We start from the raw sequence: 27,208 nt of genomic DNA, 5'->3' as shown, positions 1-27,208 counted from the left end.
TTTTTTTTTTTTTTTTTTTAAAACAGGGAAGACAGTTTATCAGAAACTGATGTCTCCGAGAACTTCCTCACTTTTGGCCACTGGCAGCTGGAAACCTAACTGTGTATCTTAGCCTTGTGTGGACCCTAACGCAACACAACCATATGGAGTCAAATGGAAAGCTTCGTATTCGCAAGTCAGAACTGAACAGACCTGGTTTGTAGAGTGGGATTTAGCACGCTTTCTCTCCTTTTAAGTTACTCTTTGTTGGAGGCCAGTGATCTCTTCACTGAACTCACTGGGCCTCACCAGAGACCACGAAGACATGGGGAATATAAGGGACAAGGCACAGGGAGGGCCCAGGTGCGGAGGGGCTGTTGCACAAGCTTGGGCTGGCCCGCAGTTGGCCCTGGTGTTGACCTCTTTGGTGGCAGGGCTCCAGCTCCTTCCCAGAGGGATCACAAAGTGCCTTTGCTCTTCCCTGCTGCAATTGGAGTAGGATATCATGCGTAGAAAATGCAATGGACTGCCCCATCTTCTGAGAAGAGCTGTAGTCACTCTCTTGTTCCTCTATTCTGATGCTTTCGTTTGCTTTTCTAGAGTAGTAGCCCTGGGCACTGGTCAACAGGTGTGTATTTAAATGAAATTTTCCTAAGTATGAGCATGAGGGAGATGAAATAACTGTCCACTGCATTTAGAGCCCCTCTATTTTTATGGAAACAACTCTTCCCAAAATATCTCTGTCTCTTCAGCTGGTTTAGTCAGCTCAGACTGTGATAACAAAATAACGTGGGTGAGGTGGCTTAAAGAACAGAAATTTATTTTCTCTCAGTTCTGAAGGCTGTACGTCTGAGACCAGGGTGCCAGCACGGTCGGGTTCTGGTGAGAGTTCTCCAGCTGGTTTGCAGACGGTGGGTATCTCAGTGTGTGCTCACATGACCTCTTCTTTGGAAAGAGGGAAAGCAAGCTTTGTGGTCTAAGATGTCTTCTTACAATGACACTAATCCATGAGACTCTCCCCTCATGAGCTCATCTAAGCCTGTTTACCTCTCAAAGGTCCCATCTCTAGGCACCATCACACTGTGGGTTAGGGCTTCACCATAGGAACTGGGGGGGCTACGGGGTACAATTCACTCCATAGCATTACCCAGTAGTATCATTGTGGCAATGGTAGTAAGGCAGAGACAAAGAGAGTGACTGCCTGGCAAAAAAAAAAAAAAAAGGTTGACATGAAGGGTATTAGTAGTTCACTCCATGATGGAACAAATGTGAATTATTATCCATTCTTTTCACACACGCCACCCCTCACTGGCCCACTCACCTACATATCCACTTGAGACTTAAAGAGATCACAGGAGAAGGCATTGTGTCAGGGATTAAGTGGAAAAGTAACAACTTTCAGGATGTTTATGATGTCAACATTCTCTTGTCTTTTCTACTATACTTTCTACCTTCCCCGTAACGGGGACCAATAACTGGTTTCAGAATGATGGATTAACCCACAAGGGGGCTTCATTCACCAAGACGGTTCAGTTATGTTCTAAATACCAAAGATGACAGAACTAATTTTCAGAAGATTTTTAATAACAGGAGTGAAAGTAAGGAGTTTGTGAGGAAACATGGGTTAATTGCAAGCCCCTCTTTTCAGAGTGTCCCATTTCGTATAATGTTCTCTTTAACGGAATTCATCATTGAATGCTTTTGGGCACGTGGGCTGAGATTTACATTTTACAACTGGAAAACTGGAAGCTTCTTCAAGGTCATTAGAAGAGATCTGGATTCTCAATTTAAGCATGAACTACACAAGACTAAAAATTGAAAACACCTTCCCCAGAGGTTTGTTCGTTTATTTGTTTGGGTTATTTTTTTGTTTTGTTTTCTTTTACATTTTAGTTGTGGCCTCAGAGGAGTAAGACTGTTTTAACTTGTCACTTTGTGAGTCTGGGCCATGAAAAGCCCAGCTAGTTGTGTTCAAAAGAGGTGTATCACTATCTGATTTGTGATAGAGAGAGCCTTAGATAAAGAACAACTGGGGATATTTCAGACACTACACTGAAAGCATTTCTACTTCTGCCTGAAGTCCCCTTAAGAGGTATTTAATAAATAGTAACGGTGATAATGCAACCAGATTATTTTCAGGTCCCATCTGCATTTCTCACCCTTTCTTTCCTCAGCCCTCTTCGTGGAGGGTGTAGACACTACAGTAAGTAAGTCGTAACACAATATCTGAAGGATGGCATAAGCATTGACTCACCTGGAGCCTTTTGATATAGATTGTGCTGTATGTAATGGGGTATGATGCATAAGTCTTTCTTTAAAAAAATTTTTTTAAATGTTTATCATTTTTTGAGAGACAGAGAGAGCACAAGCAGGGGAGGGGTAGAGAGAGAGGGAGACACAGAATCCTAAGCAGGATCCAGGCCCTGAGCCAACAGCACAGAGCCCAATGCAGGGCTCAAACTCACGGACCGCGAGATCATGACCTGAGCTGAAGTTGGTTGCTTAACCAACTGAGCCACCCAGGCGCCCCTGCATAAGCCTTTCTAATTTAAGACTGTGGTCGATACATTTTGCCCCCACCATCCCATTTGGGGGCAGTTCATGTACTGATCTCTTAGAAATGATAGTGGAAATAGATCGAGGAGAATAGAAAGGCTGGAGAGACACGTGTGTGATGGCAGTCACTCATGAAGAAAGATACGAATCGTTCCCTGAAGAAGGGATTTGCAATTACTTCTTAAGGACTACATGATTTGTTCTTTTCCTCTATACATAATTTGTGTTGAAGTTTTTGAGTGACAAGAAAAAGACTTCTTAGTTACCTTTGCAATTCTACGTAAGTCATATGCTCTAAGGGGAATACCTGAGTCTGCCTTTGTTCAATGCACACCCCAAGTGTAAATCTCAAGCTTCTGAAATGAGAAAAGATTAGATCTTCATACATGTTAGTTGTTAGAAAGTCGATTAACTCTTTGCTTCAGCTTTCTCATTTCAAAAGCGGGCACATATTATTTTCTGCCAGATTTAATAATCTATTCATTTTCTTAGCTGAACTCTCTAGATATTTGTCAGAAGATTTTGTCATTACGTGATGGGGCCCCACAATTGTTTAATAAATTGTTGCTATAAAAGACATTATAAAAAATACATATATAAATAGACTTCTAAGAAATAAGGGTGCATCGTTGGAGATGATACATTGTTAAATATCAGAAATGATTAGTGGAGAAAAAGCATCTGAAAAAATAATAACTTAGCTGAGTAATGAGTGCTATGATTAACATATTCTACAAATCTATCAATAGTATGGCTCAGCATGTCCTTGTTAGTCTCTAAAATTAATAATGACAGATACCAAGACCCTATTAATATTTTAATAGTCTAATAGGCATAGGCAGGCATGTAGCAGAGAAGAATGTGAATCAGTGGGCAGGGTTGCAGGGCCGTCTCGAGAGAGTCTGTCAGGTGGGAGAGTGAAGTCCTCATGTGGCTTTCTTCTTCCTGTGTTCATTCTCCTATCAGCACCCAGGTTCAGAAAATGCACTAATTTTCAGCAGAGGGATGTGGCAGTTCAGGGCAAAATCCACAGAGTATTTAGTAGTCTTTATGCCCACTCTGTATTTTAAGAAATCCTAATGTTCCTGTCAGTGTGTATCCTGAAATGCCCTGTCATCTGAAAAATAGTAGGAATTCTTACAAAGAATATATATTCTGGGAATTTGAAGAGATAGGTTTTGAGATAGGTCTTTCCCGGATTCTGGCATCATCAGTCTCCTTGCTCGAATCATCTCCAAATTCATCCTCAGTAGAAATGATAGAATGTGCACAGACTACTCTGAGGTACTTAAAAGAATAAATCTGAGTGAAATAAGGAACAGAGGAAAGCAAAACATTAGATAACACATGTAAAGTTCTTATGGTGGTGCCTAGCACGAAGGAGGTCCGCAAGCAATGTTGGCTTCCTGCTCTTTTTCCTTCCTCTTTGGATTGAGGGCCCCATCTCTAGAGCGACCTTTACCTGACCTTCCTGTGTGGCTCACAATGTATTTTGCAGCACTCATAAACTTTTCCTCAGAGCTGACTTTGGATTTGAAAATGTAATGATATCTCCCTCTTGTAACAACATGTCCCTACAATTTGACACCCATAGAGAGGTGGTTCTTCAGAGAAGGAAGGTCTGCTTCTCAAAGGCTGTCTGTCAGTGCCTCATCACTGGGCAGTTTTGAAGGATCATTTCTTAGAGGCTATAGAGGACCAGCAAGATCACATCACAAGAGACTGAGTATTTTCCAGTTGAAATTTCTAATCTAGGTACCACAACTGATTTCTAAAGCAAGAAAGAAAAAGCCAGAAGAAAAGAGGCATGATTCCAAAAAAGGGGGAAGAAAAAGCAATTTTTTTTTGGCCAGGAATTTGTACGCTCGCCCCAGGATTAACACCCTCAAAAAGTAGGTTTGGTAGCAGCTGCCAGAATCTGTACGAGACCAGTACCAGTCTTGTTCTTAGAGTTTTCTTACAGCTCAGCTGGCAATAATTCACTTTTTCTTTTATTTTTTCTTTTTTTATTTGTGATGATTCAGGTTTTTTTTGAATGTTTATTTATTTTTGAGACAGAGAGGGACAGAGCATGAATGGGGGAGGGGCAGACAGAGAGGGAGACACAGAATCCAAAGCAGGCCCCAGACTCCGAGCTGTCAGCACAGAGCCCGACACGGGGCTCGAACTCACAGACCGTGAGATCATGACCTGAGCTGAAGTCGGACGCTCAACCGACTGAGCCATCCAGGCGCTCCCTCGATGATTCACTTTTAATCATCTGATTCTAGTTAGAGCGCAGAGACAAATTCATTTCTTCTTTCTCTCTCTTTTTAAAAATATCTCCTTACAACTTAAAAGAGGTTGGTTTGTACTTTGGTCTTGACTCTGGTTTGCCCGACTGGTTTTTCTCTGCAGAAGTCCAGCCCAACTTCCTCTTCTACCGAGTGCTTGCCATGTTTTCTGGTAATTTTCCCTAAGCGATTGTGCCTGGCACAGACTGGAACTGGCCACCTTTTGTCTCTGCCTGTTGACCAGCTATTCTGTCTCCGGCTCTCTTCCCACATCACCTGGCAGTGAAGTTTCCTTTTCCTAACCTCCCTCTCTAGGTCTAAAGAGTTTTATTCTCTTTAATATCACAGCACATCGACCATGACAGAGTGTACTTAGAGGATTATGCTTGTTTGTAAGCATGTTTGTCTTCTTTGGATTGTCGGCTCCTTGACCACAATCCAAAGGGTTGTGTGCCGTTCATCTTTATATGCCTGGCCATAGTGGGTGCCGACAGAGCATTTACTGGACAAATGTTCAATACATTCTCTTTTGTTACATGCAACAAGATAATTTGAAGTTAGTAGGGAGCTTTTGATGTGAAAGAGATTAGTGAAAAGAATAAGAGCTTGTATTTTACTGTTCATTCTAAGACATGGAGAGCAACATATATTTAAGAAATATGGGTAGGGGGTGCCTAGGTGGCTCAGTCAAGCATCAGAGTCAGATCATGATTTCAGCTCAGATCATGATCCCCGGGTCATGATATCAAGCCCTGTGTCAGGCTCTGCTGACAGTGCTAAGTCTGCTTGGGATTCTCTCTCTTTCCATCTCTCTCTGCCCCTTTCCTTGGTTATGCTCTCTCTCTCTTTCTAACAGAAAGAAAGGAAGAAAAAGAGAAAGAAAGAAAGAAAGAAAGAAAGAAAGAAAGAAAGAAAGAAAAGAAAGAGAAAGAAAGGGAGGAAGGAAGAAAAGGAAGGGAGGGAGGGAGAAAATAAGAAAGAAATATGGATGAAAAGAATTGATTTGGTGATCATGGGACAAAACATCTTGGAGGATGGCATAATGAGGTACAACCAGTTCTCTGGCAGAGTTCTAGACAGAGTTTTCCATAGAACCTGACTATAGTACCTGGAGCCTCCCCTTTCTGGATGTAATTTTCTCTTTTTGTAGAATGGAGACAGGGGAGGAGATCATTTTACATGAATTTCAGGTCATTCAATCTCTGAAACCCTGTCATCCATCATACAATTACAATTGATTTATGGCCCATCTCTCTAGCCCCATAAAAAGGCACCTAAACATTTCTTATAACCTATCAGTCCTCTAGGTCCTTTTTCTTTTTTTTTTTTTTAATTTTTTTTTTCAACATTTTTTATTTATTTTTGGGACAGAGAGAGACAGAGCATGAACGGGGGAGGGGCAGAGAGAGAGGGAGACACAGAATCGGAAACAGGCTCCAGGCTCCGAGCCATCAGCCCAGAGCCTGACGCGGGGCTCGAACTCACGGACCGCGAGATCGTGACCTGGCTGAAGTCGGACGCTTAACCGACTGCGCCACCCAGGCGCCCCTCTAGGTCCTTTTTCTTAGTTTCCTCCATTCATGCTCTTCTTCCCCTTCCTCTAGACCTGGTAAGTTTTGCCCTGAAGCTGCAGGATTCTTTGAACACGGTATTACATGGCTCTCCCATTTTTCTAGAGGGGGACCCTATTCACCTCGCCCCTGCCCACCTCTGCTTCATGACACCAGACAAGCCTTAGCACCTCTCCAGCTAGCCCTTACCTCCAGCTGGCCCAAGTAAGGTTTGACGGCCTCTTTGCATTTTGCCCTGTCTTCATTTTTTTTGTGAAGAAGCCATATTACCATAAAAATCTGCAGCTGCTTCCCCATCAGCACACCTCCTTTCTTCTCTTTTTCAGAATGCCCCCACCTTTAATATGACAATAGTGATAAGTGCTGATTATAGAAGGTTTACTGCTGCCAGGTAGTTGTGATAGATATTTAATCACATCACTGTCCTTGCAGCGTTCCCAAGGGTAGACATTTTATGTTAATTTTGGAGGTGAGGAAACCAATTCTCAGATTGTTTAAATAACTCGCCCAGATTGTCCATTTCCAAAGCCGGTGCTATTTCTGCTGCACTGTGTTACATTTCAGCATATGGAGGCCCAGATCAATTTTTGTTGTTTTGTTCACATCAGCTCTTTATGTGTCTATGTGTTTCAGAAACAATGTTGTATCGCCAAAAAGAAAAACATTCCACCACACTTTACAACATATCAACTTGCTATTTTATTTTTATTATATACTTTTCTACTCCGTTTATCTTCACACATATTTTAAAGAGTTAGGATCATAATATGAATATAGTCCTTTTTCTAAAAATAATCCTATAGGCACTTTGTTTGTTGCTTTTGTCCTCATTGTCATCTTTTTTTTTTAATGTTTATTTTTGAGAGAGAGTGAGAGAGAGTGTGAGCAGGGGAGGGGGGAGAGAGAGGGAGACACAGAATCCAAAGCAGGCTCCAGGCTCTGATCTGTCAGCACAGAGCCTGATGTGGGGCTTGAACTCACGGTTCATGAGATCGTGACTTGAGCCAAAGCCGGATGCTCAACCGACTGAGCCACCCAGGTGCCCCTCGTCCTCATTGTCATCTTAAAGGCTGCATAATTTTTGTCAGATTGGCTTATCATAGTTTTTAAAGAGTGTTTTTCTGATGCAGAGCATTGAGGTTATTTCCATTTTGCGCTGTGATCAATTGTGTTATAATAATGATATTTATGGGGGCGCCTGGGTGGCTCAGTCTGTTGAGTGTCGGACTTCAGCTCAGGTCATGATCTCACACTCCGTGGGTTCAAGCCCCGTGTCGGGCTCTGTGCCGACAGCTTGGAACCTGGAGCCTGCTTCAGATTCTGTGTCTCCCCCTCTCTCTGCCCCTCCCCTGCTCATGCTCTGTCTCTCTCTGTCTCAAAAATAAATTTAAAAAAAAAACATTAAAAAAAATAAAAAAATAATGATAGTTGTATACTTTTTAAGATTAATGGTAATACATTGGCTTTTAAAAACTATTTTATCGTGGAAATTTTGAAATACTCACAAGAGACTAGAAGGGACCTGCCTTTATCTGTTACGCTGCTTCAATAATAATTAACGTTTTGCTCATGGTGTCTCAGTTACTCCCCCACTTTTTTCTTGAGAACATTAAATTTGTCATTTTGTGTCAGGATAGACTTGTAACTGATGAGGACTTTTCCCAGTGTCATCTAGAAGTCTATGTTTAAACTTCCCTGATTATCATCAGAGTGACTTTTCACACTTGGTTTGTGCAAGTTAGGATCCAAATACAGTCCAGTTGGTTGTTACATCATTAAAGTTTTATTCATTCTAAATGACACACACACACACACACACACACACGCACACACACACATTTAATGCCATCAGTTTGTTGGAGAGATGATGTCAGAATTTCTGTAGAATGTCCAATGATCTAAGGTTGGTTCTTTCTTCAAGGTAGCTTTTAACTACCATATATATCTACTATATTTGTTTTAACTGATAGATGTGAGAGCTTAATAAGATGGTGGTTCAATTCTTTTTTATTTTATTTTATTTTTTTGTTTTTTAAAATTTACATCCAAATTAGCTAGCATACAGTGCAACAATGATTTCAGGAGTAGATTCCTTAGTGCCCCTTACCCGTGTAGCCCATACCCCCTCCCACAACCCCTCCAGTAACCCTCAGTTTATTCTCCATATTTATGAGTTTCTTCTGTTTTGTCCCCCTCCCTGTTTTTATATTATTTTTGTTTCCCTTCTCTTATGTTCATCTGTTTTGTCTCTTAAAGTCCTCATATGAGTGAAGTCATATGATTTTTTTCTTTCTCTGACTGACTAATTTCACTTAGCATAATACCCTCCAGTTCCATCCACGTAGTGGCAAATGGCAAGATTTCATTCTTTTTGATTGGTGAGTAATACTCCATCGTACATATATGCTGCATCTTCTTTATCCATCCAAACACTGATGGACATTTGGGCTCTTGCCATACGTAGGCTATTGTTGATAGTGCTGCTATAAACACGGGGGTGCACACCTTCGAAACAGCACACCTGTATCCCGTGGATAAATGCCTAGTAGTGCAACTGCTGGGTCGTAGGGTCTATTTTTAGTTTTTTGAGGAACCTCCATACTGTTTTCCAGAGTGGCTGCACCACCTTGCATTCCCAGATGGTGGTTCAATTCTTAAGAAAGAATACTTTGTAAGTGCGGTCCTTTTCACTTTGAGGTCAAACTTAGCATACCTCTTAGAACATTTTACTACATCATAAGCTTCTTCTCTTTCTTGTTCTGCCAAAAAGCCTCTTGTAACACGCAGTTTATTCATATACAAGCCCATTCATGTCAGGTACATATAACTGGATCCCTGCTAATCCCAGTCTCTTCTGCCCCAGGTACTGGACCCAGTGTTAACATTAACCAATTTCCTTATAGTCCTTTCAACCTTACTAGAAAACTAGGAATTGCCTGAGATACTTTTGAAAGCAGTTAGTGGTCCAAGAAAAACCTGGATTTGAAAGAGAAATAATTGAGAATTGAGGAAGGATGCCTCAACTGTAGACACTGAACGTTCTGTTTCACAGATTAAGTCCAAGTAGATCAGGCATGACTATCATAATGATGCCTTTACATGTTAGAGAAGGGTTGAGACCTACACCTGTCTTTATGCCTCTATCCTCTTTGAGCTTAGGGTAGTTTGAGGTTTCTTTTTCTTAAGAGTGTTAATATGAAACACCATCATCATAAATCGCTAAGTTCTAATGAGTTTGCTTCCATCATACTGAATCCCTGGTCTAGAAGAGAGGAGTAGGACACTTGCTTTTCTCCCTAGAACACATTCCTCCTTGTTTTATTTATTTATTTATTTATTTATTTATTTATTTATTTATAGTGTGGGGGAGGGGCGGAGAGAAAATCTTAAGCAGGCTCTACACCCAGTGCAGAGCCTGACATGGGGCTTGATCTCACGACCATGATATCATGACCTGAGCTGAAATCAAGAGGTAGATGCTTAACTGGTTGAGCCACCCAGGCACTCCTCCTCCTTCTATTTTTAGATAGTGTTTGAGGGCCTCTTCAGGGCCACACATAATAAATACCCAGAGTGCCACCAAACAGAACAAAGACATGTCCAAGGTCTGAGATTCCCATAATTGTTCAGGAATTGGGAGAGGCAGAGTGATTTCTCCTTCCTTTCTGGTCCCAGGAAATTATAAGGCATGTGTAGCTTACCCTTTAGGTCATTAGGCAAAGTGAGATCTTCCACATCCTGGTTTGCCCAACTGTTCCAACCAACTACATCTTTACACTCCATAGGTAAAGCCATAGCATTACTGGGCAAGAAGACGTAAGGTCCCACAGCAACCCTCTCTATCATCCCTGCAACTAGAAATGCAGACGAGGTGCTATTACATTTCTCAGACATATGCCAAAGGCAGTTATGTTACTGTGTTAATGGAAACATGGGTGGAAACGGCTCATGACAATAGCCTCAGAGAGAGGAGGGCTGTGTGGTGCTTTATCTAATGGGGTGACTTTTCTTTGGGGATTAAATTCAAGGATCTGAATGTTTTTCTTTTATCTTATCAGGCAGGCTGTGGACTGGAGACTGAATTTTGAACTTGAGTTGTAGGAATACATAGCCTTTCTTCATTCTTTTAGCTTCTCTTTGCTCATTTGTTTTATTCACTAGCACTGTATGATCCAGGGAGCTTCACTGGAAGGTCAGTCGCAGAAATTGAGAATCTGAAAATGGGGGGAGAAAAGATTCAACATTAGGTCATCTAATCCTGTAAATCATTGTTTAAAATTATTTTTGGCAACTTGGTCTTTCCCCTGTTAAGTTTAAGCATTAACTGTTTTTTCCTATTTAGGTTTCTTAAGAAATGACTCTGCTGTGTATTAGGTATTACTGAGAATCCTCTTCTTTCTTTTTCTTAATTGTCGCCACATGTGCCTCTTTGGGCATAGCAAACAATCCTTTCTCTTTCTTAATTAACCTTTAAAATATTTAGAGCTTTAAAAATGGACACTTGGGTACTCTGCAGTCTATTTCCAGCATCTGTTCTTTGACTATATGATTCTTATTACTCTTTGATAGTTCCATAATGTGTGTGCAAATAGTAGTGTGAGTACAGTGAGTAATGTGTGTGCCCTGTTGGAAAATTGCCATCAATGAGAGGAGAAAACAGTGTCCTACCTCTTTTGGTTCTGAACAAATCACGTAAGGAAAAGAAGTAAAATTGAAAGGAAGATGTTGCTCTAATCTTGAGTTATATAAATAACTAATCTATGGATCCCTTTAAATGTATTTAGTATTTCTCAGGGGTAGCAAGACCTAGGCTAGAAAGGATACTGTTTTCTTAGACAAGCCAGTAATTTGTCAGTTAAGCATACTTGGAAGTTGGAAATCTATTTTAAGGATCTGAACTCAATGGAAGACCATAGTATCACGGCGGGTGGAGTCAATCATAGTATGCCCTAAGAGATCACACTGTTTAATACTCTTACCTTGTACATGATAAAACTGAATGAAGCTCCTGAGTTTTTCTAGAGCAAATGGCTGTTAGTTGCTGAGCATAGTCAAGTTTTTTCCCCTGATATAGTCAAGTTTCCCCCTCCCCAGTTGTTACCTCTAGTCAACACTAAGAAGGAATGACCTTACGAATTACTAGCTCTCTTTTGCATTTTTATTTTATTAAAAAAATTTTTTTTGTTTATTCATTTTCTGAGAGAGAGAGACAGAGTGTGAGCAGGGGAGGTGCAGAGAGAGAGGGAGGCGCAGAATCTGAAGCAGGCTCCAGGCTCTGAGCTGTCAGCACAGAGCTCGATGCAGCACAGAGCCACGAACCGCAACATCATGACCTGAACTGAAGTTGGATGCTCAACTGACTACCCAGGCGCCCTGACTCTTTTGCATTTTTTTAAAAAAAACTTCTTATCATGGATTATTTCTCATTTTACAATAAATGTTAGTTTTATGTTCAACATTGTCACTTAGTAGTATTATTTGGCAAATACCAAAGAATCAATGTGGTAAGGCCCTCCAAGATGATGTCAGATATGTGTAAATCCTTTTTCTGGTCATTTTGAAATTGCAAAAACAGTGACCAGCTCCATTATATCGTTCTGCCTGACTTTCCGTCAGCATCGAAACTATATGTGTTCACTAATGCAGGGAGGACAAAAATCATTCAAGTAGTAAATGAAGGATGCTGGTAACTATTTCCAAGGTCAACAACAAAAATTTGCCCCTCACACTTTCCAGTGGGAAATATAAATAAGTTGGCACCAAACATGCATAATCCATTTTTGCCTTGAGATCAGGTGTGGACATAAGTCTTTGCTAGAAAAGGAACATCTCCCTTCCATTCTTCTTCTGTGTGCTTATCCAAATTTTGTCTTTTCCTTTCAGTGCCTTCCACTTATTTAATTCTCTTGCTTCTTTGTTGTTGTTACAAAAACACTTTATTGTAGAATGATTGACACGTAAAAAAAACTGTACATATTTAATGTACGCAACTTGAGTTTGGAGATAAGTGTCTACCTGTGAAACCATCACCACAGTCTATGCCATAAAGCTGTTGATCACCTCCAAAAGTTTTCTGCTCCCCTCTTCACTTATTTTTTTCTCATCTATTTAATTCTTATCTTCTGGCAGTCTACTTTTGAAAAGAACCTTTCTGTTATCCATGGATATCATTTGCTCTCTGTTTTATCATGTTAACTTGCTGTCTCCTACTCTTTCCTTGTGAATATATACAACTAGTAATCTGGGGAACTGGAGTGTCCTACCCAGGAGTGCCCAGTCTATATTCATTTTCTCCTATTGCATAAGCAATTCTGGCTTCTAAGCAAACAAAGGAGTAAACTTCTGTGTATATGGATGCAACTAAAATAAAAAAGCTTGACTATCAGACATGAATCAAATGTGCTATACAGACTAATCCATTATTTGAGTATATCTGGGACTGCAGGAATTAATCTTAATCATGTTTATTCTTTTAAAAACATCAGCAGTTAAAAATTGCATATCTCATTATTAAAAATGGTTTTGGAGCTGAGATGTAATCTCCTAAATTAAAGAATTAAAATAAGAGCAGGATGATCCAGCTAACCATTTTTCTTCTTAAAACTTGAAATAAATGGAGATCAAGAATGTTAGACATCTTTAAATAAATCAGAGGTCTTATGACACTTCTAATATTTTATTAACAAAGTTTTGGTTTGATTTATTGGTGTAAAATAACTAGCAAGGTATTCTCTAAGTGCTGAAACGTAAATTACAAACACGAAACCTTGATTTATGTTAATGGCGGATAATATGTGGGACATGGCAACTTAGCACAGATTTTCCACTATTCCCTGAGTTGGGGGATGGAATCCGAGAAAAGAGCTGGAGAAAGGGCTGCCTTAGGCTCCATTTGTTGATATATGGGTGATGGCTGTCTTCTAAGAAATGATATAATCCTGATGATGGGAACTTTCACTTCTATTCCAGCCACCTCCAGATTTTAGTGAAATCTGCTCGACATTTCCGAGTCACTAGGAAGGGTCAGAGGCATTCAGATCTCTGCAAGAATGGCAGAGTTCTGAGAAAAAAACAAAAAAGTGTCTGCATTGGTAAATATTGGGTCTCTCTGATCTCTTGCAGGATGTTAACATTTTCATATTTCTCAAAGTACTTTCATCTCCCCCACCTCCTAGACCCTCAGTGACACCCACTGCCAATTTCCAATTCTGTGTCATTCCAAAATAGGCCCTCTGTGTTGTTCACCTGGACTGCTCGTCATTGCCAGGGAGAAATTGCACGGTTCTGCAAATCGGCATCAGTCCACATTTTCGTTTGCCAACCTCAAAACTGTTGTCTGCCTCACGCTCTGTCTCCCTGTTCCTTGCCTGGCTAGCCTCTCCTCATCTTTTAGGTGTCAGCTTAAACTTAACAGCCTCAGAGAAATGCTCCATGATCTCCTCATCTGATTAGACTCCCCCCTTGCCCGATGTCCTGCTCATCTATTTCATGACACTTTGGACTTTATAATTCTTTATGTAAGTCTTTGCCTGACTGATTGTTTGTCTCCACAACTAATTTCTTGTGCATGGAGACAGCATCTGTTTTATTAATTCCTGTAGTGTAGCTCTTCTGGCATACCATAGGTACTCAGGATGAATTTTTGTATAAATGAATAAATTGTAAGATTGTGCTTGAAGGAAAAGCATTCCCTAATTAAAAAAAACAACAAAAAAACAAGTTTAGGGGCGCCTGGGTGACTCAGTCGGTTAAGCATCCAACTTCGGCTCAGGTCATGATCTTGGGGTTTGCAGGTTCGAGCTCCACGTCAGGCTGTGTGCTGACAGCTCAGACCCTGGAGCCTGCTTCAGATTTTGTGTCTCCCTCTCTATGCCCCTCCCCCACTTGTGCTCTGTCTCTCTCTCTCTTTCAAAAATAAATGAAACATTAAAAAAAAAATTAAAAAAAAAACAACAAGTTTGAAGAGCATCACTTTCAATGAATGTGGCCATAGCACGAGAGATATCCTTACCGATGTCAGGTTGCGTATACGTGCCACATAAACTTCTTATTTGTGGTGACACAAATGGACTCTTGTGTTCTGACTTTGGAACATGCGGCAGTTGCTAAGCCTTTGTGACAGTGGTTGTCAGCCTCCTTTTGTCTGCAGGCACACACGAGCTGATGCTCTGTGGCTGTGTGCCACGAGAACCCAAACAGCCAGTGAACGTGGCTCCCAGGACCCTGCCTCTCCCTGCACTTCTTTCTCCCTGACTTGAGAAACTGTTTGGGGATGCAAGTGAGTGGGTGAATGTGAGTGCAAGGCTGTTAGAAGGATTATCTCAAATCTGTTCTAATTTATATTAAAAAGCAAAAGATAAACCAATTATAGATTTGGAGTTTTTTAAAAAAAATAGTAATGAGTCACTTGCTACATATCTCATAGCCAATCAGGGCACATCAGTGTGGCATGACATGTGTTGGCATTTTAGAAATTAATCCCAAGCCACTGGGGAGAATTTTATCACTCGTAACTTTTGGGGAAGAAGAAAGCACATGAGTTGAGATCATAAGATAGCCAGCCCTATTAGGAGAGGAGCTCATGGAAATAAAAATTGCATAAAAGTGTATAGTGTTACTTATAAGGTATTACCCCTGATGCCCTCCCTCAGTGACTAATGTAAAATACTTATTATTTAAGTTGAACCATATGAATGGAGATATGGGACATCTTTAGCTAAAAATGCAATTTCATATGGTTTGAACTAATTAGTTTGTTAATGTTTTCTGTTCATCTAAAATGCACTTGGAAATGAGCTATAAGCACTTGCAAAAATGAGAAAAGCAGCATAACGCTGTTTTTTTTTGTGTGTGTCCCTTTTAGTGACTTTTTTCTCAGAACAAGTATGCTCATCAATGAGCCTGTTGATCTTGTTTGCACATCCTTAGCCCAGCACTGGTCTAAGAGCTCTCCTGGGGATACGGAGACGCCTGGGGTAGCACTGGGCAGTGCTACAGTCCAGATGCAAGAATAAGATACACCTGGAAAAGAAAACATTTGATACTTACTAAATTATGCATTCCTGCCCAAAAAGAATGGCTTGTCTGTCACTGTTGTTCCTCTTGTCTGGCCATATATGTATTTTGAAAAGCTTTGTATTTCAAAAAATAATTTTATATTTATAAAAGAGTTGCAATGATTGTACAAAGATACACTCAGCTTTCTGTGATGTTAACATCTTACATAATTATGGTACAACTATCGACCTAAGATATTACCGCTGGTACATTTACTATTAACTAAACTACAGATTTTATTCCAATTTCATAAGTTTTTCCATTAATATGCTTTTTCTGTTTCAGGGTCCAATCTGTTGACAGTACAACATTACATTTAGCATATATGTGTTTTAATAATGATACTATATAAAAGTAAGAAGGAAAGCATTTTACCCATACTCAGATATCACTGCTGTTAATATTTTGGTACATTTCTTGCTGACAGCGTGCACATAACCACACACATCAGGATCAAACTACATACCTGTTTTGGTACTCTAGTTTTATCATTTAACAAATCATAAATATTGCTCTATGTTATTAGTTACTGTTTGAAAATATGTTTAACGTGTATATAATTTTTTATCATATTGATATGATAACAAAAGCTATGTTCACATTACCAGGTTATTGAATGCTCGTGTCCATTTTGCTCTTACAAATGTCTCTGTGATGATTTGCAGTGCACATGAGCTCTGGGCAGTTTTCATATTTCTGCAGGGTGATGACAAGGAAGAATATATAATGTGAATATCTATGGATTTTCCCCTTTTATTATTTTTTTTTATTGAGACATCTTTTATTGTATTTTTAAATTCAAGAGCAGCACATTTAAACTATACTGAAATCTCTAAAATTGAAAATGAAAATCTTCTCTTACTCTGGTAGACTGCCTTCCCTGAGGAAAACAAAGTATCATGAGGTCTCTGGCTTTAACTTGAACCTGTGTGCCCAAAATTATTAGGGGTGTTTCCGGCAATGGTGTAAAAATGCAGCTTCAAACCTGAGCTTTTCGTAAGTGTGCAAAGTTCCCATGGGCTCTCAGGAAGAATATCCTAGCCCCATTATCTTTTGATTTGTGGCCAAAGGCGCCTTGCGTTGGACATCCCCTGTAGTTCTGGAGGACCATTTTTATTTTCAGGATTTTGCTGCTTATTTGTTGCTGAGGAGTCAGTTTCATTACTCGGTAACAGAATGCAACACCAGGGAAAAAGGATCCCCTGACTGTCCCTGCCTTCTGGAATAGATAATTCATCCGTTCCCAGGACACTACGGCTTGCAGAGGGGACGAGGCCCAGAGTGGTCATCAGCTGACACTGTTGTTGGCCACGAGAGTATCAGGGAAGCATATTGGGACCCCTGGCTCCTACAGGCACTAGCCATGGTGACTGGACACTGGAGCACATTGTTGATGTCAGGGCTTACTACAACCAGGGAACAGAGCACAGGTAATGAAAAGGATGGCCTCTGAAGTTAGACAGCCTGGGCTCAAATCCTAGCAGGTAGGATCTAATGCCTACTAGGGATTCTCAGCTTTAAGCAAGTAACTGAGCCCCTCTGAACCTGAGCTTCTCAACTGTAAAGATGAGATCGTTATACAGGCTGTTATATAATTTGAACAAGATGTGAAAATGTTTGGTGCAGTGCACTGGGCACATAGTATGCCATCAAATAAAAGCTTGTTAAATGAAGAGATGAATGAATGACTCATGGAGCCAGTTGAACACCCTACTTTTAAAATAGCGTTGTGGTTGGGGCACCTGGGTGGCTCATCTGTTAAATGTCCGACTTCAACTCAGGTCATGGTCTCGCGGTCTGTGAGTTTGAGCCCTGCACCGGGCAATGCGCTGACAGCTTAGAGCCTGGATCCTGCTTCAGATTCCGTGTTTCCCTCTCTCTCTGCCCCTCCCCCACTCGTGCTCTGTTTCTCTCATTCTCAAAAATAAATAATAAAACATTAAAAATTTCTTAAAAATTAAAATAAAAACAATAGCACTGTGGCTATTTGTGATAGAGAGCATAAGAAATATCAATGCGATGAGTTAAGTGTCAATTTCTTTTCTTCCCCAGGGTTGCAGAAAACAGAAACCAACTCCACCTAGCTCCCATGAAAGGAATTTATTGATAGGACACCCGGGTCCTGACATCTAAGAGTTAAAATAACCAGTCTTTGGATGAGCCAGAGCCAGGCAACTCCAGGGCCCTCAGAAAAGGACAATTATGGACTTCTCTAGAACACTGACATCCATATTTCTCATTTTAGTGACCTGTAGTGTCAGATGAATGAGCTCTGGCCAGGAAGGTAGGGTCCATGATTGCTAGAGGACCCTTGTCTGTATCAGGGGCAACTCCCAAGGCAAGGGGAATATTAGGAGCTAGTAAATTTTTAAGGCTTTAATGAGGTGTAATTGTCATATAATAAACTATACCTATTTAGAATGTACAAATGGATGTATTTTCATATATACACAAAATTATATACAATTATATTTATGTTATATATTATATCTATTTATCAGGAAAACTATAACTGTGATGAAAATAATGAATATATCCATCATCCTTGAAAGTTTCTTTGTGCTCCTCTGTATTCCCCCTCTCTCCTACCTCTCTGTGCTCCTCTACCTGTTCCCAGCCAATCACTGATCTGCTTCTGTCGCTATAGATTAATTTGCATTTTCCAGAATTGTGTATAAATGGGATCATATAATATGTGCTCCTTCTTGTCTGGTTTTTTTCACTTGGTATAATTATTTTGAGATTCACCTATGTTGTAGCTTGCATCAGTGCTTCATTCTTTTTCAAGGCATGTAATATTCCATTGTATGGATATACCACAGTTTGTTTATCCATTCACTTCTTCATGGGCATTTATGTTGCTTCTGGTTTGGAGCTCTTACCAATAAACTTGCTATGAAAATTCAGGCACAAGTCTTTGCTTAGGTATGTGTTTTCACTTTTCTTGGGTAAAAACCTAGGACTAGAATGGCTGGGTCATATTCTAAGTGTATATTTAATTTTTTCAGAACCTGCCAAGCAGTTTTCCAAAGTGGTTGTTGCATGTGTTACATTCCCACCAGCAATGTAGGAGAGTTCCAGCAGTTCCATATCCTCACCTCCACTTGGTATGTATCCAGAACTTATTTTTAGAAAACTCTCAAAACTTAATACTAAGAAGACCAATAACCCAATTTTTAAAAATGAGTAAAAGATTTCAATAGATAATTTGCTAAGGAAGATATACAGTGGCAAACAAACACATGAAAAGATATTTAACATCATCAGTCATTAGAGAAATGAAAATTAAAAGCACAGTGGCAAGCTTATTCAAATAGCTAACATTCAAAGGAAGCTAATAATTTTACATTATTCTGCTGCCCATTTTATAGATGAGAAAACTGAGGCTCCAGGAATTAAGTGACTTGACCAAGCTATCCAGTGATAGAATTTGAATTTGAACCTGGGTCTGCTAACCCCTGCTTAATCTTGATGCTATGCCAGCAGTAGTCCTTTGAAGTAGGCTTCACAAGCAAGATTGAAAACAGGGGAACTCACTTACTACTCAGGAGTAAAATTTCCATTTCCTCTCCTGATGAGACAGGCTACCACCACTCATAGTGAACTTTATGGAACTTCAAGTTTTGGTGTCTGTTTTGCCTAAATGATAGATTTTGTTTTTCTAACATCCAGCTTCGTCTAGGTGCCTCTGAGAGAAGTACTCAAAGTATGGGGATGCCCACCAAAGCTTCTTTGGTCCAATGAAGACAGAGGTCTGTTTAACCATGATCATTACGAGTGTAAGTTTTGTTTTGTTTTGTTTTGGGGGGGGGGGGGTGAATTCAGACAGATCTTAGTTTGAACCATAGATCTACTGTTTCTTAACTATGTGATCCCAAACAAGTTACTAAATACTTCGAGTTTGATTTCTTTGTCTGTAGACTGGGAATGATACTGACCTTACAGTGTTTTAAGGGTTAGAGGAGCCCATGTGTATACAGAGTTTGCCACAGTGTCCTGCACTTAACAGATGCCCAAAACACTATTACCATGTCACAAATAATAATATATAACCCCACTAAGAATAGGTGTGTTAAGCTTCTCACTCACTACGAAACCTACCTAAACCACAAGCTCATCACTAGCTTATGTCTCACATTTCTCTGTAGACTTTGCTCCTTTCTTTAGGAAATGCTAATCCACCATTAGAGAGGATGGTATTTAATTCTATAGGAATCACTAAGTCTTAAGAAATAGTTATTCTTTAATTGTAAATGTATCCTTCAGTTAGAAATATTCTTTGAAGGGAGTATCTGTGGTTGCCGTTGGGCCACATCAGCGGAGTACGTGCATGGATACTGTAGAGTTCAATGATCAGATATGCAGGAATCGCGTGGTGTAAAGAAATCAAAGTAAATGTAATAAAGAGCTCCGCAGAGCACCGTTACTCACGCTCAGGTTGCTTGGCTTACAAACCTTATCAGGCACTCACACTCTGTACACTTCCTTCATCCTTTACCCGCTCTGACGCCACCAGCTCTTTTTCCAGGCGCCTGGAGGTGCTGCTTTAGCTACCAATGATCTGTTTTCCTCTGTCCTGTTATTTTGTTTCTGAAATGCAATCAGTGTTTTCAGTCTGTACTTGGGGACTACAGGGAGCTTCCTCCAAGCGCCTGGATGTAAAATTATGAGGGGAGACAAGCCAGTTTCTCTGGTGGACACCTCCAGCCACTTTCTCTCAGGTAGTCCAGTAACGAGCTGGCCCTGCAGAGAGAGCCAGAGATTGTACTGGTTGGCACCAATGCGCGTAATGTGAACTTCGCAGAAGATGGCCTCTGAGTGTACAGGGTTTTTCACACTGGCAAGGCTCTTGTGGTATGGGGTGGCAGAGCACTGGGGAGGTCTTTATCCTAGAACACGACTTAAATGGTCTCCAGCTGTGCCGGTTTAAGCGGGACACACCTACCTTAAATCTTGGGATGGCCAGAGACTAGGGGACTGCCTCCAACATGTTCCTTGAGCCCAAATGTTGATACTTTCATCATTGTGTGTCATTGTGGTGTTTGACCCTGTCTCTTTTGCAACAGAAAAATACTTCATACTTTTTTTTTTTTTATAATTTGACTTAAAAACAAGCTTATAACACTTTAGAGTGGAGATGCTTAGATTCAACCCCAAGGCTTGCAAGATATACTCATAACTCATCTGGTAGATCCATTTATTCCTTTTTTTAAAAAAATTGTGTAAAATACAGGCAACATCAAGTTTACATCTTTCCCATTTTTGAGTGTGTGGTTCATTGGTACTAGATACATTCATACTGTTGTGCAACCATCACCACCATCTGTCTCCAGAATTATTTTCATCTTGCAAACTGAAACTCTATACCCATTAAAGAATAGCTCCCCATTCCCTTTTATCCGCCCCTGACAGCCACTGTTCTTTCTGTCTCTGTGATTGTGCTTACTCTAGGTACCTCATGTCACTGGAGTCATACAGTATTTGTCTCTTTGTTCCATTCATTCTTAAGGTATGTTGATAGACTCAGAAGGTAGGAGATTTTCTAGAATGCTTGGCAAGGAAATCCATGTAGAAAGTTGGGTAAATCGTGCTATCTACCTTGATACCATTAAGCACTTGTGTATCTGGTTTTCTTCATTCCAATTCCATGTTCACAAAGCAATCCTCTGATTATGTTATGGTTTCTCAGAGTAGATCCAATTAGTTGCCTCCTCTCCCAGCATCCATCCCATCCCATTTACACTGTACAGCATTGTGTCACAGTCTGGGGGGTATTGACCTCCCTAAACTCCAGAGGTGAACCATAAACCAATTCTCAGGAACCCATATGCTTTTTTAAACATTTAATTAATTAATTGTTTAATTTACATCCAAGTTAGTTAGCATATGATTTCAGGAGTAGATTCCTTAATGCTCCTTACATATTTAGCCCATCCCTCCTCCCACAACCCCTCCAGTAACCGTCTGTTTGTTCTCTATATTTAAGAGTCTCTTATGTTTTGCCCCCTCCCTGTTTTTGTATTATTTTTGCTTCCCTTTCTTTATGTTCATCTGTTTAGTATCTTAAATTCCTCATATGAGTGAAGTCATATGGTATTTGTCTTTCTCTGACTGACTAATTTCATGTAGCATAATACCCTCCAGTTCCATCCACGTAGTTGCAAATGGCAAGATTTCATTCTTTCTGATTGCTGAGTAATGCTCCATTGTATACATATACCACATATTCTTTATCCATTCATCCGTTGATGGACATTTGGGCTCTTTCCATACTTTGGCTATTGTCCATAGCATTGCTATCAACATTGGGGTGCATGTGTCCCTTCGAAACAGCACACCAGTATCTCTTGGGTAAATACCTAGTAGTGTAATTGCTTAGTCATAGGGTAGTTCAATTTTTAATTTTTTGAGGAACCTCCACACTGTTTTCCGGACTGGCTGCACCAGTTGACATTCCCACCAGCATGACAAAAGTGTTCCTCTTTCTCTGCATCCTCGCCAACATCTGTCGTTGCCTGGGTTGTTAATTTTAGCCATTCTGACAGGTGTAAGGTGGTATCTCATTGCGGTTTTGATTTGTATTTGCCTGATGATGAGTGATGTTGAACATTTTTTCATGTGTCGGTTGGCCATCTGGATGTCTTCTTTGGATAAGTGTCTATTCATGTCTTGTGCCCATTTCTTCACTGGATTACCATTTTTGGGGGTGTTGAGTTTGATAAGTTCTTTATGGATTTTAGATACTAACCCTTTATCTGATATGTCATTTGAAAATATTTTCTACCATTCTGTCAATTGCCTTTCAGTTTTGCCAATTGTTTCCTTCACTGTGCAGAAGCTTTTTATTTTGATGAGGTCCCAGTAGTTCATTTTTGCTTTTGTTTCTCTTGCCTCCAAGGACACGTTGAGTAAGCAGTTGCTGTGGCCGAGGTCAAAAAGGTTTTTGCCTGCTTTCTCCTCTGAGAATTTGATGGCTTCCTGTCTTACATTTAGGTCTTTCATCCATTTTGAGTTTATTTTTGTGTATGGTGTAAGAAAGTGGTCCAGCTTCATTTTTCTGCATGTTGCTGCCCAGTTTACCCAGCACCACTTGCTGAAGAGACTGTCTTTATTCCATTGGATATTCTTTCCTGCTTTGTCAAAGATTAGTTGGCCATACATTTGTGGGTCTATTTCTGGGTTCTCTATTGTGTTCCATTGATCTGAGTGTCTGTTCTTGTGCCAATACCATACTGTCTTGATGATTACAGCTTTGTAATATGCCTTGAAGTCTGGGATTGCGATGCCTCCAGCTTTGGTTTCCTTTTTCAAGATTGCTTTGGCTGTTCTGGGTCTTTTCTGGTTCCATACAAATTTTAGGATTGTTTGTTCTAGCTCTGTGAACAATGCTATTTTAAATAACAGTGTTATTTTATTTTTTTTTATTTTTATTTTTATTTTTTTATTTATTTTTGGGACAGAGAGAGACAGAGCATGAACGGGGGAGGGGCAGAGAGAGAGGGAGACACAGAATCGGAAACAGGCTCCAGGCTCCGAGCCATCAGCCCAGAGCCTGACGCGGGGCTCGAACTCACGGACCGCGAGATCGTGACCTGGCTGAAGTCGGACGCTTAACCGACTGCGCCACCCAGGCGCCCAACAGTGTTATTTTAATAGGCCCATACTCTTTGTCACAGCCATTGACTTGGCTATGGACACTGACCTAGGCCTAAACCAATCCTCTGGCTATAGTAATTAATTAATGGACAGGTACCTACCTAAGTTGGCCCAATCAAAGTGAAGTTTAAGAACTTTGATAGTTAGACAGAAAGAAGCCATCCTTATTTTACTGAAGTTGAATTAAAAAAAAATGTGCATACATCTTATTGCTGTAAGCAGCCACTTTGTAACCATGAGAAGAAGTAATCCTAGAAGGGTCTCAATATTATGGAAAATAGAGTGAATATATGGAAAGAAACTTAATCTTTGGTGACAGCCTTAAACTGCTGGATCAGGCCTTACCTGAAACACTCCCTACCACAGACCTTTTGAGCTCTTGAGTTAATAAATTCTCTTTTTGTTTAACCAAATGAGCTGGGTTTTACTTGTTTTTAGGTACACTTTAATAGATTATCCATAAAAATCTGTGTACAGGTTCAGAAAACAATGATTAGATGGACTTTATACATTCCCTTTGGTACTAATTTCTCATTGTGAAAAAATAAAGTGTTATTTCAATATGACACATTATTTTCTTCAGCTTGTTTAATGTGATATATGGATTCTTCCCCAGGAGGCTGACAAATTTTAATTTCTGGCTTTGTCTTACAAGGGACCACAGTAATACTGGCAAGGTAAGGAATAGTATATTAAGGGGGTGTCTTGGGAGAAGACCTTAATGACCATATATGGTCTGCCTTGAAAGCTCTACTTGAATTTGAGCTTCCATTTCATCCCTTTGAACTTCTGTAGCCACTGGAAATTCTTCTGAATATCTGTGATTGCTCTAAATTAGCGACCAATGCCAGCTGTGCTGTTGGCTACCTGGTCTCTCACACTTGGTTCCCCAATCCTGAGAGTCTCTTACCTTAGGTCCTGTTGCGTTCTCTAGTTACCAAAGGTAGCCAAGTCTGCTTTCTACAAAGCTGTGAGCCCTTTGCACGTGGCCACGATGGAAGTGATAACATCCAGCACAACGCCTAGTATATAGTGCGTTGACTCTGCATCTGAGGGCCCCCCCCCCCGTTCTGTCTTTGGCAGCCCTGAGAAGGTTAGAAGATACCAAGTTCAGTGAAGGCTCAAACTTTTTCCCCATCTTGTTAGACACTCTTCCCAGTTATCCAGAGGTACTGGATGAGAATTTTTGTGTGTGGTAAAATTGTGTGTTCTCAGTGTTTCCCTCCTTCCTACTCCTCTTAAAGAGATCTGTGTATCATTTCCTCTTTTGCTGGCCCTGGGTAAAAATATACTACACATAGAACAGGAGGGTTGTTTCCAAATGGTGTACTCATGAAACATTTCTTTCTAAAAGGACTCAAGATTAAAAAAAAAAAAAGGTGGTACTGTAATTATACAGAAAATCTGAGTGTTTTTTGCTTTTAATTTTACTCTAGAAGTTAAGGGCTCTTTGAATGAAGGGAGAGTTGTGGATGAAATTCTGTTCAGCCTTCCTTTAGGAAATGTTCATGGACATACGCTCCATCAGTTTTAGCTAAATGCAGAGAGGCTTGTCCTGTCACCATCAAGACAAGACATACTTGGAATTCCAGTCCATAAACATTTAAATGTGGTCACTCTAAACCTATTGTGGCCCTGACTTGTATTTTCTCATTTCTAGTGACGGGACCATTTTTTAACAGAGCATTCTGTGTGAACTGGTTGAATGGAGTGCCATGAAAGTCTTTAATAAATTATAGGTGGATTTATGGGTTCTGCTCTGGGCCAAGGTAGGTTGGCTGAGTTGAAGTGAATTGGGACATATTCATCCAGAAGGTCCAGTGGGGCCTTAGGGAAAAGAGATTCACGAATGGATGCGATGTTTTTCACCTCATAGGCTTCCTATTGTACATGGGCAACCGTTTCTAGGATTGAATAATCCCATCACATTAATGTGACACATTGTCTAGTTGGTTATTTAGAACAACTTCTTCATAGTAACCCAAGTTACCTTTTGTACAATCATAGGAGTAAGCAAACTCTCAAAATCAGCCCCATGGTTAAAACAGCAAAGCATCAAAGCAATCCAAGATGGATGGTCCTCATTTATAGGCTTCACATCTTTAAGAACAGATACTTCACATCCTCTCTTGTGACTAGTGTTTCCCAGTGTGTATTATATTTTCTACCTCCTGTGCTCCCATTAGGAGGAAGAGATGACTATAGATGATGGGTCAGAGCTTTGCTGAGCTCGGCCACTTGGAGGGATGTCATTGGCTGTGTCAGTCTACTTGATTGTCCATACTTGTTTATAAGTAAACCTCCGGGGCGCCTGGGTGGCTTGGCCGGTTAAGTGTCCGACTTCGGCTCAGGTCATGATCTCACCGTCTGTGAGTTCGAGCCCCGCATCGGGCTCTGTGCTGACAGCTCAGAGCCTGGAGCCTGTTTCAGATTCTGTGTCTCCCTCTCTCTCTGCCCCTCCCCTGTTCATGCTCTGTCTCTCTCTGTCTCAAAAATAAATAAACGTTAGAAAAAAAATTAAAAAAAATATAAGTAAACCTCCTGTGAACTGTGCTTGTGAGAAAAATGTGAAGATGAGAGGGAGCTAGGTTCTAAATTAGACAGCAGTGTTTCCCTAAAAGTGGGGCCAAAGTGGTAGCAGAAGCTGTGTGTTTGGACATACTTGCTGGAATAACTGGGATTTTTGAAGGAAAGTTCAGAAATCCTGAAGGTTATGTATGTTGAACATGCATATTGAAAAGGAGAAGGTGCCTGGGTGGCTCAGTTGGTTAAGCGGCTGTCTTCGGCTCAGGTCATGATCTCGAGGTCCATTAGTTCGAGCCCCATGTCGGGCTCAGTGCTGACAGCTCAGAGCCTGGAGCCTGCTTTGGATTCTGTGTCTCCCCCCTCTCTGCTCCTTCCCAGCTCACACTCTGTCTCTGTCTCTCTCAAAAATAAGTGTTTAAAAAAAATTAAAATAAAAGAAAAGGAGAGAGCTGTTCCATTTCCTGCCGAAAACAATCACATGGACTTAATTCCTACCTGAATAAAGGTGTGCACTGTGCCTCCCCTTTTCTTGACATGCGTTTCTCTTCATCTCTTTGGGATGGTTGATAATAAGAGGGGATGTCTGGTATCTGTCTTCACTGAACTTGTGTGGTCACTTTCTGCTGCTCAGGACAGCGATACAGCCAAGTGACACCGCTCAGCTAATGACTGATGTTTCTAAAGCAAAACAAGGGCAGTTTTATCTAAGAGAAAATTTTCTTCCCTTATTTTCCTCTTTCAGAAGATCCCTGGGAAGGCTAGAATTTATATGCTGTGTGTGCACTTTAAGAGCTCCTGGTGGATGGTGCAAAGGACAAGATAAAAATAAAGAAGGGAAGATAATGAGCAAACTCCTCTTTGTTGGCAAAAATCTTTGTTTTTCTGCCTCCAAAGTTTTCTGTAACGTTTCCATTGACCTAGAAGCTATTGTGCTTTCTGGTGAGTTTCTGTGAAGGCCCTACTCTTTGTGGAGAAAGGCCAACAAAAGAGCAATTCCTGATGCATGGGATGGAATTGTCTCTTCTATAGAATCAAGTTGTAAAACGAATCTGGACATTTGTCTGGGGGTGTCTTAACACTGGAAGCAGCTTTACGCAAGTAAGAAAGAAATGGAACTAGTGATCAAAGTGTATTGATATTTTTAGGATCTTGGTACATATTGCCAGTGTGAACCCAAGAGAGGTCACAGTAGTTAATACACACACTAGCTGGGTCGGAGCACTCAGCAACATTATTACTACCTTTTACATCTTTACTAATGTGGTAGACTGAAAAAGACGTTGAGCCCGATTCAAAAGTCTGCTTACTGTATGGTTCTATTTATGTGATATCCTGGAGAAGGAAAAGCTATTGGGGGAAAAATGTTGGATCAGGGTTTGGGTGTGAGAAGGAGTGACAGGAGAGAGATCGGAGGGAATTTCTTGGGGGTAATGGAAATGTTCCGTATCTCGATTTTGCTGGTGTTTTCATGACTATATGTATTTGTCAAGACTCACTGAACTATACACTTGAAAAGGGTGAATTTTGCTGTACATAAATTATACGTCAATAAACCTGACTTTTAAAAAATGACATTGCCTTGTGGTTTTA

At 40.4% G+C, this 27,208-nt stretch overlaps 1 long non-coding RNA gene across 4 annotated transcripts; it reads left to right on the top strand.

The window, feature by feature from the left end:
- LOC109252081 (uncharacterized) lies at positions 1-27,190 on the top strand. Of its 4 annotated transcripts, none has more exons than XR_008424219.1 (7): positions 5,727-6,115; positions 6,363-6,583; positions 18,445-18,543; positions 19,119-19,213; positions 23,709-23,769; positions 24,753-24,861; positions 26,361-27,190. It is a non-coding gene; the product is annotated as an uncharacterized LOC109252081 (long non-coding RNA). The 4 variants fall into 4 exon arrangements; XR_008424220.1 differs by having other exon boundaries at positions 19,109-19,213; XR_002073849.2 differs by lacking the exons at positions 5,727-6,115; positions 6,363-6,583 and adding an exon at positions 1-195.
- Positions 27,191-27,208: the final 18 nt, after the last annotated feature.

This window comes from Panthera pardus, unplaced genomic scaffold, assembly GCF_024362965.1.
Source record: "Panthera pardus isolate Hobbes unplaced genomic scaffold, ASM2436296v1 HiC_scaffold_20, whole genome shotgun sequence".
NCBI lineage: Eukaryota > Metazoa > Chordata > Mammalia > Carnivora > Felidae > Panthera > Panthera pardus.
The sequence above is the reverse complement of the archived record's forward strand: the minus strand, read 5'-3'. Positions and strand labels throughout refer to the sequence as shown.